This window comes from Phacochoerus africanus, chromosome 4 (genome assembly GCF_016906955.1).
Source record: "Phacochoerus africanus isolate WHEZ1 chromosome 4, ROS_Pafr_v1, whole genome shotgun sequence".
NCBI classification, from domain to species: Eukaryota; Metazoa; Chordata; class Mammalia; order Artiodactyla; family Suidae; genus Phacochoerus; species Phacochoerus africanus.
Genome location: NC_062547.1, coordinates 128,377,470 through 128,393,180, shown reverse-complemented (window position 1 = coordinate 128,393,180; position 15,711 = coordinate 128,377,470).

Below are 15,711 nucleotides of genomic sequence, written 5' to 3'. Positions count from 1 at the left end.
CTGCCACAGTCAGCCGTGGGAAAAATCTGAACATGCAGCGGCAGAGCAGCCCAACCATGACTTATGCCCAAATTAATTACCCGGCTAGTGCAATCAGCAAAGATCTGGAAGTATCTGTCATCCCACATACGCTGCTGACTGGTTTATGTTGATTAGTTTGACTGAAAGTTAAAACTAGAAAACTGCCTGTGGATTCACTCTTCCCAGCAAGATACCATCTATCAACACAGAGGCCGATATGTGTGCATTTGTGTCAGCATCGCGTAGGGCATGAGATATGCCTGCTGTGACTATGATGTCCTTTAAACCTAAAATGGAAGCATTACAGATTCCTCCTGGCAGCCCTCTTGACCCGGTAGGAGACCTTCTGGGCTCCTGGCCAGTCTCCAGAGATTCCTGTCTGTCTGCCTGCGAGGAGACACTTTCTGGGCTCCCTGCCCACGTTCTAACCTGCTGCTCACTGGGGTAGAGAGCCATGTCTATTTGGGTCAATCTTGACTGATTATCCTGTTGCCTTGAAGTAAGTTCCCTTGAGTGCTCCGCATATAACCGTGTCCACCACACGTCTGCATGCCGGGTGCCGAGTAAATGCAGTGAGGTGTGGTGGAAAGAGCATCTGAAATGTGAGACTGAGGACTGAGACTGAGCAATTCTCTGTCCATGGAGTGAGACCTTAGGCAATTCACTGCGTCTCTAAGCCTTGGTCTTCTCACATGCCAGGCCAAGATATCGCTACCTCCTCTACTTTCCCTGCAGGCTGATTGTGAGGTTGCTGTAAGACAGTACATGTCAAAGTAAAGTACTTTATTGCCCCTAAATTGGTTATGGTTAATAGTGTTGATCTAATGAAAATGTGAGTTTTTGAAAAAAGAGAAAAAAACAAAAATAGTGATAATGTGGTTTAAGCCCACTAACTTTGACTTTAAAAAGAAAAACAGAAAGAAATATAGTAACTAGAGCCAAGTCTGCAAGGTAAAACAAAAACAAACAAACAAAAAAAAAGAATTGGTGAAATTATATCAGCCCCAGAAAGGAGAGATCCTAAATGATTTGTTCCACGGAATAAACTCATAAGGTTCTACCTCCATTTCCATTTATTATTAACTATTCCTTCCATGGAACACTAATCCAAAGAGTAAATGTATCATTAAAGACCCTGTTCTCTCCAAACTGGAAAGGTAGAATAAGTTTTACTCCTTTTAACCAAGTCAGTTTTAAAATACAGGAAATTCCTATCTCAGCTGCAGGGACCAAAACCATCCACTTAGAATTTCCCTGCTCAATACAATCCCCAAGGACCCACTTCTGCTCATATAAGTATAAGCCTTTAGGCACAATATGTAAGCAATTATTTGCATACGCATAAATCCAATTTGGGGTCAGGTGAGTTTTGTTGGTGTGACTGTGTATGTAAATATATCTCTATATACCGAAGCCTGCAGGTTATAGTTTTTTAGAAATATCAATAAGGAACAATTTTAAATCCTTTCATTTTTGTCAAAGGAGCTTTATTGTACACAATGTAATATTAGAATTTTCTTTTACTGGCTCCCACTTTAATGTTGACATTTTTATCTGGCGTTGGATCCAAGGAAAAACTTGTGATTTGACATAATAAATTGCTCCCCATACATGAAATGAAAATCACGTGGGCTCTGTTGGTCAGATGGGGGTTTTGCAAGGTCTCACTTTAGAGGGTGGTTTCTGTTGGGGGCTGAAGAATACCATCTCGTGACCTGACTGCAAAAGTCATTAAAGTCAATAAGCAGATTTGCAGACCATTCCTGAACGTTCCAGCTGACCCACAGCTGGAGCAAAGGACCTCTTCACTGTGAAGTAATTTTTCCTGATGAGATAACAAAAAATTTCTTCTTCCAACTTTCCTAAATCTAGAACTTGCCTTGTATAGAAAACACACACACACACTGCAAAAGGAATTGATCCCAGATGTGAAACAGGCCTCGCATGACAGTGTCTAGCTTTGACGGTCACAAAGGGACATTTTGGCAGGTGGCCGCAATGGTATTTTGTTCCTCTCAAACGTGATGCCGTTGTACCACACTGTACACATCACCTGGTTTATGGCTACAGATTCCTCTTCAACAAACAAAGGGAAACAAGGAGTTCCCGTTGTGGCGCAGTGGTTAACAAATCCGACTAGGAACCATGAGGTTGCGGGTTCGGTCCCTGCCCTTGCTCAGTGGGTTAACGATCCGGCGTTGCCCTGAGCTGTGGTGTAGGTTGCAGACACGGCTCGGATCCCACGTTGCTGTGGCTCTGGCGTAGGCCGGTGGCTACGGCTCCGATTCGACCCCTAGCCTGGGAATCTCCATATGCCGCGGGAGCGGCCCAAGAAATAGCAACAACAACAATAACAACAACAAAAAAAGAAATAAAGGGCATACAATTCAGAAAGGAAAAAATAAAACCGTTTCTATGTGCCAATAACATGATGGTCTATGTAGAAAACCCCAAGGAATCTACAAAAAAAAAAAAAAAGGGAAACAAGACGAGAGAATTAGCGGTATGTTCACCTGATCACAAGGCTCAAATGTGTAGTTTCAGAAACATAGATGTAGGTGAATTTTTCAGTAGAATTTAGTCAATGCTGACTGTGTTCCTGGCACTATTCTATGCTGTCTGGAGGGAAGAAAGACATTGTCCCAAACCTGGAGAACTTAAAATGCCCTATGAGTGATAAGGTTAATGAGAATGAAACAGCCAATGTGCTGACCTAGCATCCTTCATAAAGCATCACTGTCCAGCCCACACTGGCTTATAATGATCTGCTTGTGTGACTGAAGTCAACCCCACATTGGGGCCCTCCCAAAACTAGAGCAATGGCAGGTCTTTATTGTAAACACAGAGCCCAGAGCACAAATCAAAGCATGGTTGGTAAATGTTAACTCAAGGAATAAGGGAAACAACAGTACAGCAGATTAAGAGGATGTAAGCGCTATAGGGATTCAAACTGCAATCAAATATGAGCAATTCTATTTCTGTGAATTAATCAAGAGTTAATATCTTTCATTTAGCTAATAAGACATTCCTTCAGAAGTTCCCATCATGGCTCAGCAGAAACAAATCTGACCGGTATCCATGAGGATGAAGGTTTGATCCCTGGCCTCACTGTCAGTAGGTTAAGGGATCCACCATCGCCGTGAGCTGTGGTGTAAGTTGCAGATGTGGCTCAGATCCCACATTGCTATGGCTGTGGCATAGGCCAGTGGCTACAACTCTGATTCGACCCCTAGACTTGAAATCTCCATTAAAAGACAAAAAAATAAGAAGACATTCCTTCATCTTCTTCAGGACCAATTTGAATGTCTGCTCTCAATAATACTATATGCTGGGAAACAACGGCTGCCATTCTGGGCAATAGTCTTTATTCTGGGGATCTGTTGCTGAAAGGTAGACGTTCTATTATGACCTGAGAAGAGGAAAAGAGGTCCTAAGGGACAACTAACAGAAAAATGAAGCTGATTTCCCAGCAACAAGTGTGAAATGTCAGCTACCAGGGGAGTTCATTAGAGACTTCGTGCCCAAAGTTTTTACTGGAGGCTGATCAGGTGAGTGCCCTCTGCCTGGCACAGAGCAGCATTCCAGATCCCCAGAAGGAAAGCTGGGGGTTAGCATCACCCACCCTGCACAGACTCTTTGGGCATAAGGAGGCACTCTTATCAGTTAGGGAATGGAGCGAACTTTCCTAAAATGTAGGAAGTGAGAAGCCAGCCTAGGCCACCTTGCAAGCAACCTCTTCTAAGGATAGCATTCTCAGAAGCTGTGGTAATGCGTCTTTGCACACTTACACAAAAACCTGCTGTCGTTGAGAGACCTCACTCACTTTGACCTCTTCGTATCCTTTAACTCTAACCACACCTGTTTTCGGGAACCCCTTTGATGCGTCTCATACCCAAGCTAGACTGTGGAACTCTTGTCTTTCCTTTTGTTCCAGGAAAAGAGATTAAAAGACATTCCCATGGTTAGGGGCTGAGGTAGCTGGATGACTCCAAGCTAGAACTCACTTCCTCCCCCAACAAATCTGAAATCACATACATCCAAACATCCCCAAACCTGAAACTCCTCAGAAAGCCCAGCCAGTCCGCATCTGTGAGAAATCCCTGTCCTCTCAAAGACACATCGCTCAACCATGTTACATAATCCTCCAAATTTAGACTATATCCGCTTTGCCCCAACTCATGTCTAGCTTCCTTAGAAAGCACATGACACACTTCTAACCCTGGCCAGAGGAAGGCGTGGGAAGTAGCTTTACCACATGAGTTTTGTCAGCCCTCTTACCCGTGTTTCACATTTAGCTATTTTCCATGTTCAAAGTCATCGTGTTGTTGCATCTTCAGTGCCTCCTGCTTGAGTCACTTCCTCAGTCTTAACTGGCCCTCTCCCTCCACAGCTTCAGTCCTCCTAACACCTGACTTAGTTATATCCCTCACCGCCTCTGCAGCTATTAAGTCATTCTTAGTTTAAGACTTCCAGTGTTGCCACTTGACCATTGACTAAAAGTCATGCTTCTTGGCTCAAAGGTATGGAGAACAAATTGGCCCCTACCGGGGCGGGGGGGGGGGGCAGTAAAAGGGTATGAGGTAAGAGGTACAAACTGTTGCAATAAGCTGCAGCGTGTGGTCTATCTACACATCAGAAAAGATCATGGACACGTAGAACAGGCTCATGTTTGCCGGGGGGAAGGGGAGGGAGTGGGATGGGTTAGGAATCTGGGGTTAATAGACAAAAACTCTTACATTTGGAGTGGACGGGCAATGAGATCCTGCTGTATAGCACAGGGAATTATATATCTAGTCACCTGTAATGAAACATGATGGAGGATAATATGAGAAAAAGAATGTTAAAAAAAAAATGATCCATGAGGTCTTTCCAATAATTACTAATTACTGGAATGATGAAGTATATATTAAGAATTATGAAAACTTAAAAGTAAATAAATATTATGTTGTTCTGGACTGTCAATAGATGTTAGCCACATGGAATAATTATATTTAAATGAATTTTAAAATAAAATTCAAAAAATAAAATCCCTTCCAGTAATTTTTATCTTAAATAAAATAAAGACAAAACTTGAAAAAAAAATAAGATTCGAGGATATGTTGTACAACATGGGGAATGTAGCCAATATTTTATAATAACTATAAATGGAATATAACCCTTAAAAATTGTGAATCGCTATACTGGAATTCTGTAACTTATGTTATATTGTACAGCAACTATATTTCAACTCAAAACAAAAAAATATGCTCCTTAGTGTGGCATTAAGATCTTTCATGTTTGGCTACAGTCTCTTTCTCTAGTCCCGTGTTTCTCTACTGCTATTCCCATAATAACTTTGGAGGTGAGCAAGGAAACCATTTAATAGTGCTCCTCAGGATAAATTCATCAAGATATATCCAAGAGCCAACTTTTGTTTTTAATTGTACCTTCTCTCCCGTGCAAAAGATCCTCTCTGGGCCGTACTAAGTGAGAATGGAATCTGGGGCCTTGTTTGTAGTTAATTATCAGCTGCAGCCAGATTCTCCACCTTGTGAGCACACGGGAATCACATGGGGAGTGTTTAAAAAAATACTCACGCCTGGGTCCTGCCTCTTGAGTTTCTGATTCAGTTGGTCTGGAATGTGACCCGGTCTTTGGGGGACTTGAAAACTTCTCCCAATGTTCTAAGGTGCTGCTGTCTGCCTTTGCCTGTGTTTTGTCCAAAAAAGACTGTTCATTATTTACAAAATACAGTCCAAGCATCTTCTTTTTACTTCTCCCTTCTTCATCTCTAATTCCTATGCTCCCTTCAGTCTCCCTTTCTCAGGGTTAAAGTCTAACACAAACACCATTTTCTTAAAAAGCCTTTCCTGACCTCCAGCTGGAAGCAGTCACTCCATCCTCTAAATGAAGAAAAATCTCACACCCCTGGTTATGCCATCATTCTTGGCCTCTTATATTGTTCGTGTCTTTGTGCTGCCTTTCTTTCCTCCAGTGCCTCCCCAAGCACCCTTCCCTTGTAATCAGATGTTGTGTTTTCATGTTACATGAGAACTTGAAGAATCAAAATATGACTTTTTATTTCTACCAGTGTTGTGTAATACTTTCAACAAGGAATTCACCCGGCCGGTTAAGTAGAAGTAATCTTCTAATACTTCCCAAGTCATGATTTTTTCTGAAGGCAAACACTCAGCCCTAATCTTGTTAAGATCTTTAGCAACCATGTGAGTATATTTGCTTTACTTCTCACTGACAACTTGTCATTTTCAGGCTTACACAACCAAATCCAAAATTGTATAACGAAAGAAAACAAAATAGTCGCCTTTGCCATAGGGCCTCCTGCTATGCATTAGGCCTGGGTTTGCTTCCAAATTTTAGGACAGAAAAAGGAAATAAGAATTAACATGCATCATTCATTGGCGATAGATTGGCTTTCTGTTCCCAGTTGCTTCAGGGCTGACAGCTCACCTGAATTTTGAAACAGACACCTGCTAATTTGACTTTCTACCCTTTAATCTCACCCTTGCACCTACAGCATTTTAATAACCCCATAATTAATATACTCCTGGTTTTACCCACTTGGAAAGGTGGGATAGAAAGAGGCTGAGGAGGGAAACCAGTCCGATAGTAATTCAGAATCCAGATATCCCATCTTTTGTTGCTGGGTGAGAGTCCTTAATCCTGGCTCATTTTTGTCTAATAACAGGCCACAAAACATTCTTCCACCATCCCATACACACACACACACACACACACACACACACAGAGCGAGAGACCTTAAAATCATCTGTTCTCATCTCCCCATGTAGATCTCTGACCCATGCCCTCAGCATCACGGCCTGAATCTGGGGACCATCTCTAAGTGGGAGAAGGAGGTGGCGTGGCCTAGCAACCTAAGAAAGAGGCCAAGAGAGCAAAGTTTTCTGAAGAAGTTGGGAGAAGAAAGAAACAGGGGGTCAGAGGATGAACAAACACAGATTTTGTTCTTTGCCCTTCGGATGCTCTCCTTGACCCTTGGGTTAATTGTCAATTCCCTCTGGTGGAGGACGAGGGCCCCCAGCCTGTCCCAGCTTCATGGTGCCCCTCACTAAAGTGCCCCTCTGCACATCACACCACCAAAAGGAACCTCTTCCCACATGAAAAGTGAGCTCTGGGTCATTTGCGGGGAGGCAAGGAGCCTGTCACAACACCTTCCCCTCAGCCTTTGCATGTCCCTGCAAGCAGACCTTCAGCTGTGTGTGCATCTCCTGCACTTTATAAGCATCCTTTGGGCAAGTGTTTGCCCAGGAGACAGAACAGGAATTGGACGCTGGCCACCTAGCTCAGGCTGCCTGTTGGGGCCATGGTCCTCCCTCGCTTCTGTGCTCATGGAGACAGGGCTCCCGAGAGAGATTTCCTCTGCCTTGGCAGCATCATTTTTCTGCCCATCCCAGGCACTGCTGATCTCTTTAAGGAGCGACTTTAGAATCCTGCAGAGTGTCTTTGGCCCCTTTCACTCCCCTAATGCAGTCTTGTCCTGATGTTTACTTCGAGCTGCAGAGAAGTAAAATGCCAAGCTTTTGCCCTGATGCTGTATAAACATGAGTGACAACTGACTTTGTGTTCAGAACTTTGCGTCTTGTGTTAAGGAACACTCACAGTGAGTTTGAGGTGTTGGTGCATTCATTCCCACTTGACAGACAAGGACACTGAGACAGTGGCTCACCCTCCCCAGGCACAAGTTCTCCCAACTTTCTACTACACCATGCTTTTTCTTGCTTAGTCAGCATGTTCGGGGCTTGAACTGACCTGTCTGGTACATTATTTAGGTAGAGAAAAAAAGGGGACAGGAGATTTATATGGAGGAGACACCCCTCTTTGCAACAAACTGGGAAAACGAGAACATGCCTTCCTAGAAATTAAAGGGCCAACACCTTTCCAAACCACAACTCCTCTCCCATAATAATTGGGGAGCACCCAAGGCTCTGACGATTTGTGATTTAATAGATGGTAATGGCAGTAAGAACCTCAGCTTTTAGAATGAGAACTTCATTTCTACTGCAAAGGCCACAAATGTGGTTTGGAGATTGCCTCTTTATTAAACCCAGACTGCCTCTTCACTGAGAATACACACATTACATTTTAATTTATTTAGTTAGTTTCCCTTTACATTTCATATTTTAAATTTCATAGGGCTCTTCAGTTTGAAAAATTTCTTTGCATCTCCTAATTATCATTTTTCCAATTTTTACTCCCATTTTACCAATGAAGCCACAAACTCTACCCTAAGAATATAGTCCGATGTTCCTTCCACTATACTGTAGTACCTGTGCCCTTCAAATACAAGGATAATGTAAATGTTCACATGAGTGTCCCAACACCTGGTACTAGTGAAAGTGACCTTATTTGGAAATTGGATGTTTGCAGATGTAATTAGGATGTAAGATAAAATAAGGTCATAATGGAGCAGAGTTGTTACCAAACCAAACTTGGGTCCACTCTCCTGTGCACAGTAAATCCAATCTACTGACACCTTATTGTGGTGAAGGAAAATGCAGGGCACCAAGCAGGGAGTCCTGGCAGCTGGTGCTCAGGAGACCCGAACTCCCAATTGGCTTTCAGGGAAACGTTTCTAAGGACAGGGTGAGGGAGCGGGCCTGTGGGGTGTGTGATCAGCTTGTGGACATCCTTCTGGTTGATCAGTAGTGAGATAATTGGGAGTCAACATCTTTGACCTTCTGGTTCCAACCAATCTGTGGTCTATGTGCTTGTTAACTTCTTCCACCTGGTAGGGGTTTTGGTATCTGCAAAACAGCTCAAAGTACATGATCAGGATATTATCTATAGCCTTTGCAGAGGAACTAAGGGCCCTCGACTTTGTTTAATGGCTCAACTATTATGATTTTGTCTTGCTTGATTGTTTTCCATTCTTTGGGCATTTTATCACTTCTTCAATTACATTTATTCTTTTGAACTCAGGGAGAGCCTAAAGTTTTTCTATAGACAAGAGGAAGGCAGAACATGGGTAGGGGATCTGTCCCCAGAAGGCCCCAGAAAGTCCTGCTCAGTTATACACTGATCCCCTAATCCATCTTCTAATCTAAGAAGAGAAGAAACACAGAGACAGATGCACAGAAAACAGAACTATGGGATGACAGCAGAAATTAGAGTGGTACTTCCACAAGGTGAAAACCACCAAGGATTTCTGGAAACCACCAGAAACTAGGAGAAAGGCAGGCAACAGATTCTCTTCTAGAGCTTTCAGAGAAAGCGTGGATCTGTCAACACCTTGACTTCAGACTCCTGGCCTCCATAACTGGAAAGAATAACTTTCTGTTGATTTCAGCTACAGTTTGTGGTACTTCGTTACAGGAGCTCTTGGAAATTAACACAAATAGCATCTGAACAGATATGGGGTAACTGGGCCTATCACAAGGATTGGGGCTGCATAATATGCAGGTTCATGTAGATACAAGCTGTTCTTATTTTGTAAAACAGTGCATCACCAGTTACTGATTTTTCTATAAGTATGGTAAAATTTCTTGAATTTCTTTAGAGTTCTTCAGTGTTGAAGGAAAGTTTTCATGTTAACGTTCTTTTCCCAAAAAAATGGGGACTCCTTTGCAAGTCTCCATTCCCCCAGCCCTTGTCTGCCACTGGTACCTTTTGCATCTAGAAACATTTCCCAGATGTTGTCCAGCAAAAGTGCTTCTCAAACTTATTTGATCATTGAAAAATTCCAGCGGCCAAATTATACCCCCAGACCAATTCTCTCTGAATCCCCAGACCTCACCCAGCAGGGGAACCAAGCATTCATATTTCTTAAAGTTTTCCAGGTGACTCCAGAGATCTTCCCAGTCAAGGACTATGTCCTACAAATTCCTCCTGGGTGTTATTTCATCACAGGATAAGTTTAAGTAAATCCCCTGCCCTATAATAAGCGTCTAAAACAGTGGTCAGCATCTAGCTCACAACTTGTTTAGTAAATAAAGTTTTATTGAAACACAGCTGCATCAGTTGACATGTTACTTTCTGGCTACAAATGGCAGAATTGAGTATAATGTCAGAGACCATCCAGCCCACAAACCAAAGTATATTGTTATCTGTCCCTTTGAGAAGTTTTCAAAAGACTGAAACTTACCTGATTCATCTTTTCCTTTCACAGTGCAGATCCAGAAAATAGCTTTGCACTTAGTAGGGGCTCGGATGAACCAAAGTCAAGTCAAATGAACTGAAAGGAACTGAATTAAATTGAATCTTCTTCAACATATTATCTGAAAAGAATCCAAGGTGTGTTGCCTCCCAGGGATATTTGCTTTTTAATAAGTAACCTGTAAAGCCCCAAAGCCTTTATTGGAAGACAGAAAGGAATACCTAATTGCTGAAATTGCAAGCACCTGTAATTATGAATGTACAGCTCTATTCTAATAGATTGCAAAATCTCCCCTGGAACCCCTCGAGTTGCCCCAGGAAGTCCACCACCCAGCCTACCTGGGCCACCACCCAGCCTACCAGAGCACAAAATCTATACTCACCCAGACTCACTGGAGCACTTGATATTCCTTACTGTGAGTTAAGATACTATATATAATCTTCAAGGTTTACTTGTTTTGTTTATGCTCCTTTTTGTTGGCCTAACAACTTTTCTCTGTGTGGGGGGCGGGGGGAACAGATCTGTTTTCTTAAAGGAGGTCACTGCTTCCCATTTTCTATTTCCTAAAACTTTCTTCCCATGGGAGCTTTTTTCCCTCCTGTTGTGAACAGGAATGTCAGCCTAAGGATGTTGGCAAATTTCATTATTTAATTTTACTTTAGTCTATGAGTGATGGGAATTTGAATTGAATTGAATTTCCTCTATGCCAAATCAACTTAACTGGGAAATTTGTCACCCAACTAGATGGACACAAAGACTTCTAAGATCCTCATAACCTGAGAAGTTCTTAAATTTGAATAAGTTGACATGAATGGTCTTGAAAAACAAGTATCCTTCCTGTGTCTCAATTTACCCGAACCTTCCCAGGGGCAGGGCTTTGGGCAGCTGACTCCCAAAGAATTAAACAGATCAAGGTAGGGATTCTGACTCATAATTTACTAGCCCTTGAACTTGGACAAGTCACTGAACCTCTCTCGACATTAGTTTCTTCAAGTGGAAATGAAAGATCATAAAAGGGTTGTAAGGATTAATGGCATACAGAGAACTTGGCATAGTGCCCAGCACCTAGTAAGTATTAAATAAATGCTCTCTGTTTTTATGGTCTTAGCTGAAATTAAATTACTGCTATGGGAGCTTACATCCTTGCGACTGATGACTCTAGAGCATTCTAACCCATATTTTTCATCTCATTCTAACCCATGAGATGAAGACTTATGATATGCCATTCCATAATTGCATCAGATTTGTGTGTGTTTAACTTTTAAACACAAAATTCTTAATCTACCAAGCAAAACACTAAAGCATTTCATGACACAATAGCTAAATCTGCTTGTTTTTACATCTTTTCTCTTGCAAAATCGTTCTGTCCACCACATGATCTCACCTTTCTCCTGCTCAGAAAGAGGAAATGGCTCCTTTTCCCAGTGTATCAGATGTACACTCTTCTCCTTGCATTGGGGAACCACAGTAACCTGGCTCCTCGGGAACCAGGGGTACTAACCCCCCCACCCCCCGAGTCATTTTCCTTTTGCTCGGGACTCTGGACTCCCTCTTCTTGTTCACACCCATGTCATGCTAAGCCTCTCTTTCGTCATCTCTGAGATGAACTGCTTTAGTCCCCTCTTCCCTCCTCGAATCACGTTCATCCCTTAAGATTCAGCTTTGGTGCAACATTCTCCCTATCAGGGACTCTTTCTGGTTCTGGAATTTCTCTGAATGTATTTCTGAATTCAGTAGCCATGATAATCTATGTCACATTGTTTAACATTTTACTAAACACCCATCTTTCCCTCTGTATTGATGTTTCATCTGTTCTGGTTGTGGCTGCTTAGCCTGAGTCTAATCCTTTAGGTAGGAGACATCTCTGGAGTTCCTTCAGTGGCCCATGTTTCTAGATATGTATATCATGTGGTGTGAAGGACATCAAATTTGATGATAGTGGAGTTCCTGTCATGGCTCAGCAGGTTACAAACCTGACTAGTATCCATGAGAATGCAGGTTTGATCCTTGGCTTGGCTCAGTGGCTTAAAGATCCGGCATTAGCGTGAGCTATGGTATAGGTTGCAGATGTGGCTCAGATCCCACATTGATGTGGCTGTGAGTAGGCCAGCAGCTGCAGCTCGAATTTGACCCCTAGCCTGGCAACTTCCATATGCCACATGTGAGGCCCTCAAAAGGCCAAAAGAAAGAAAAAGAAAGAAAGAAAAGAAAAAAAATGGTGTTAGTTACTTCTAAGTTCACATTCCCAGCTCTATGACTTTCTTGACCTCTCTAGCTCGAAGTCTCTTCAATTATAAATGTTGTTAGGAGGAAATGATGTCTAATTTTCAGTTTGAGTGAATAAATGGCCATAGTATCTTCAAAATCCAGTGATTCTTTGTCTATGTGTCTCACATAATGTGTCTTAGTTTGGTGTCCATGGAAAACAAAGCCTGAAGGAAAGCTCTGGTGCTGCCACTCTATTAGGGAGTGTAACAGAGGGAAACAAAAGTGAGGAAAAGAGAAAAGGGGCCAAGGCAGGAGAGAAGACCCAAATAAAGGTGTGCTTTATAGAGCTGCCACTTCTGTGTGTGGAGTGCTATTACATTATATTAGAGACTGCAACGAGGCATGTGAGCTACTGCACCTCGGGGCAGTGCATCCAGAGAAGAAGGGAGAAGACCCTGTCTACTAGCTGCTCTCTTCCATTGGACAGAGATTCTGCACACAGGGCACTAACTCCCCCATACTGCTAATTTGTGCTTCTAGTGGATAAGCAGTAGATCCCCTGTATCACCAGCCTTGGCTTGGGTGGGAGGTAAGCAGTGCTGGGGTGGGCATGGGCCTGGGGAGAAGTCCTACTGAGTTGTGACCGTGAGCCCAGAAAGTGTTGGTCATGGAGGCCAGTTGGGGCAAACCATGTGGCAGAAGGTTTCAGAGACAATTGAAGCCAAGAAGAAGCCTGGTTTACTATGAGATCAACTAAGCTAGCCTGTCATTTATTTCTCCCTGTTAAAATTGTTGTGGATCTTTTCCAAAGGTTTTGTACAGATCTTACAGTTTTATTATTTTGTGTGTCTCCTTCCCTGTGAATGCTGATGAGAAGGTATATTTTCTTTTTTCTGTAAGAAAGGGTATTTTTTAGTAATGAATAGAGAAATTAGGAAACAGTGTTAAGTAGACAAGAAAATAAAAATACTTCAAAATCTCTTTATCATGATATATTTTATGCTTAGAACTGGCTTTTTCTCAATATGCTTTGGATTTCATTTCTTGGTAACAAAAAACTATAATCTCATCTTTTTTTTAATCAAAGTATGGCTCATTTACAATGTTGTGTTAGTTGCAGATATACAGCAAAGTGAGTAGAATCTCATTCTTAATGGCTTTGTAATATTTCATTTTTTTGTTTGAATCATTACTTGCTTCATCAATCCCCCTATTATTGGACATTTACATTGTTTAAATTCTTGCAATCATCAGTGACACCCAAGTAAACAGAGAAATATTCCTAGAAGTGACTCCTGAGGAGGGAGATTGATGGCTTAAGGGTATACACCCTTAGGACACTTTGAATAATTATTGTCACCTTCTCTTCCAGAAAGGTGTACCGATCTAAACTCTTTCAGCAGTGTTCCAGATTAGAGATGCATTTGCAGACCTGCCAATTCTATGTATTGGCTCTGACCTCAGCTAGAACCCTGCTGAGCATGCTGAGCTTGACGGAGCATGTTTCCAGTTCATCAGTGCTCCGTCCCATCATCAAGTAGGGTTCTGAGAGCTCACGGTAGCATTAGGTCCTCAGGGCCCTGGAGCTACCTTTCTCCCTCCTTTCATCTCTCCCTGAGAAACTCATCAGTCTTATCATTTCACTCAGCATCATGAAACAATAATCATCTCAGCTGGGAGACTTTGGAAGTCAGTGCTAGTTCTAACAAATGACATTCTTCAAGGTTTTGGTAGAGCTTTTGTGTTCCAGTGAGAGTAATTCCCACATACGCAATCCAGACTAACCTGCTGGCCAACCTTACAGCACTAAACCACAATTTTCTAAGTTGCATAATCCTTTCATCTCTGGGAACCACATTTCGCCTGCCCAGCTAGGCCCTTGGTGTGCATAAAACAATAATAACCATTTATTCTGGGCTTTTAATCATCAAAGGACTTTGTGAAAATTAACTAATTAATTTTCACAACACTCTTGTAAGATCAGTACGTACTACTCCTCGCTTGAAATAAAAACAGCACAAACCCCTGAAACATTTTACATCATAAAAAGCCCTATGAACCTAACAGTCTGGGAAGAGAGGCTTGTTGATTATCAGCTCAGTTGTGAGAGTAGAAAGAAGTTGGGCAACCTAGTGATTTACCCAGTATCACCAAGGAAATCAGCAGCAGGGTAGCAATTAGATTTCATTCTGCTAGTGCCCAATGCTAGGGTTAAGCCAAAAAGCAGTTAGACCATGGAAATTCAGTCAAAACTCCATAGAAGTGTTAAGGATATCTGACAAATTCAAGGTCACCTACATTCAACCAAATAATGTGAAGGAAAGGTACAAAGAAAAAGTCATAAATATTCAAATGAATGATATAAGAAGGAGAAAATATATCTCAGAAAACAGGCACACTGGGCATTGAATTTAAAGGTTAGGCATTAATGAAGAGCTTCAAAATATAAATGCAAATGACAAGTGACTATACAGTGAATCATAAGAGAACTGTCCCATGAATTCTTGCTTGGATGTATACCTGTACCATCAGATAATGTTGACAGTTGGGAGGTAAATGCACAGCTTTCAACACTCCTGGGGAAAAAAAAATAACTCATTTTATACCCTGGGCACATAGTGATTACTTTCTTTTTTTTTCTTTTTTTTCTTTTTTTGTCTTTTTGCCATTTCTTGGACCGCCCCCGCCCATATGGAGGTTCCCAGGCTAGGGGTTGAATCGCAGCTGTAGCCACCGGCCTACGCCAGAGCCACAGCAACGCGGGATCCGAGCCGCGTCTGCAACCTACACCACAGCTCACGGCAACGCCAGATCGTTAACCCACTGAGCAAGGGCAGGGACCGAACCCGCAACCTCATGGTTCCTAGTCAGATTCGTTAACCACTGCGCCACGACGGGAACTCCCATAGTGATTACTTTTGACCTTTGTGTCTTGAATAAATAATAAAGTAAATAATTCTAAGTTCTGAAGTTTTTCACAATCAGCTACGTCATTAACTTCATTGTGCCGTAGACTCCGGTCTGTGAAGATAAGTGTCATGTACTCTTTTTCTCCTTCATGGGGATGGCACACGTGATGGGCACCATAGTTAAAGTGTACTAGACTCCCGGAAATCAGAATAATAATATTATAATAATCTATTGTATATTGAAAATATTATTTACTAACTTTGCTTATTCATGCCAGAGACTTTACATAGAGTATAAACAGCAAAGCCTGCCATATAGTATGAAGGTTTATGGATTGTGGTCCAAAAGCCCTGAGTTTAAAACTGTAGTACTGCCACATACTAGTACGGCTGTGTCATTGCGCCAGTTATATACGCTCTCTGGGCCCCAGTTTCTGCAGGTGTTTAATGAGGATAATGCCA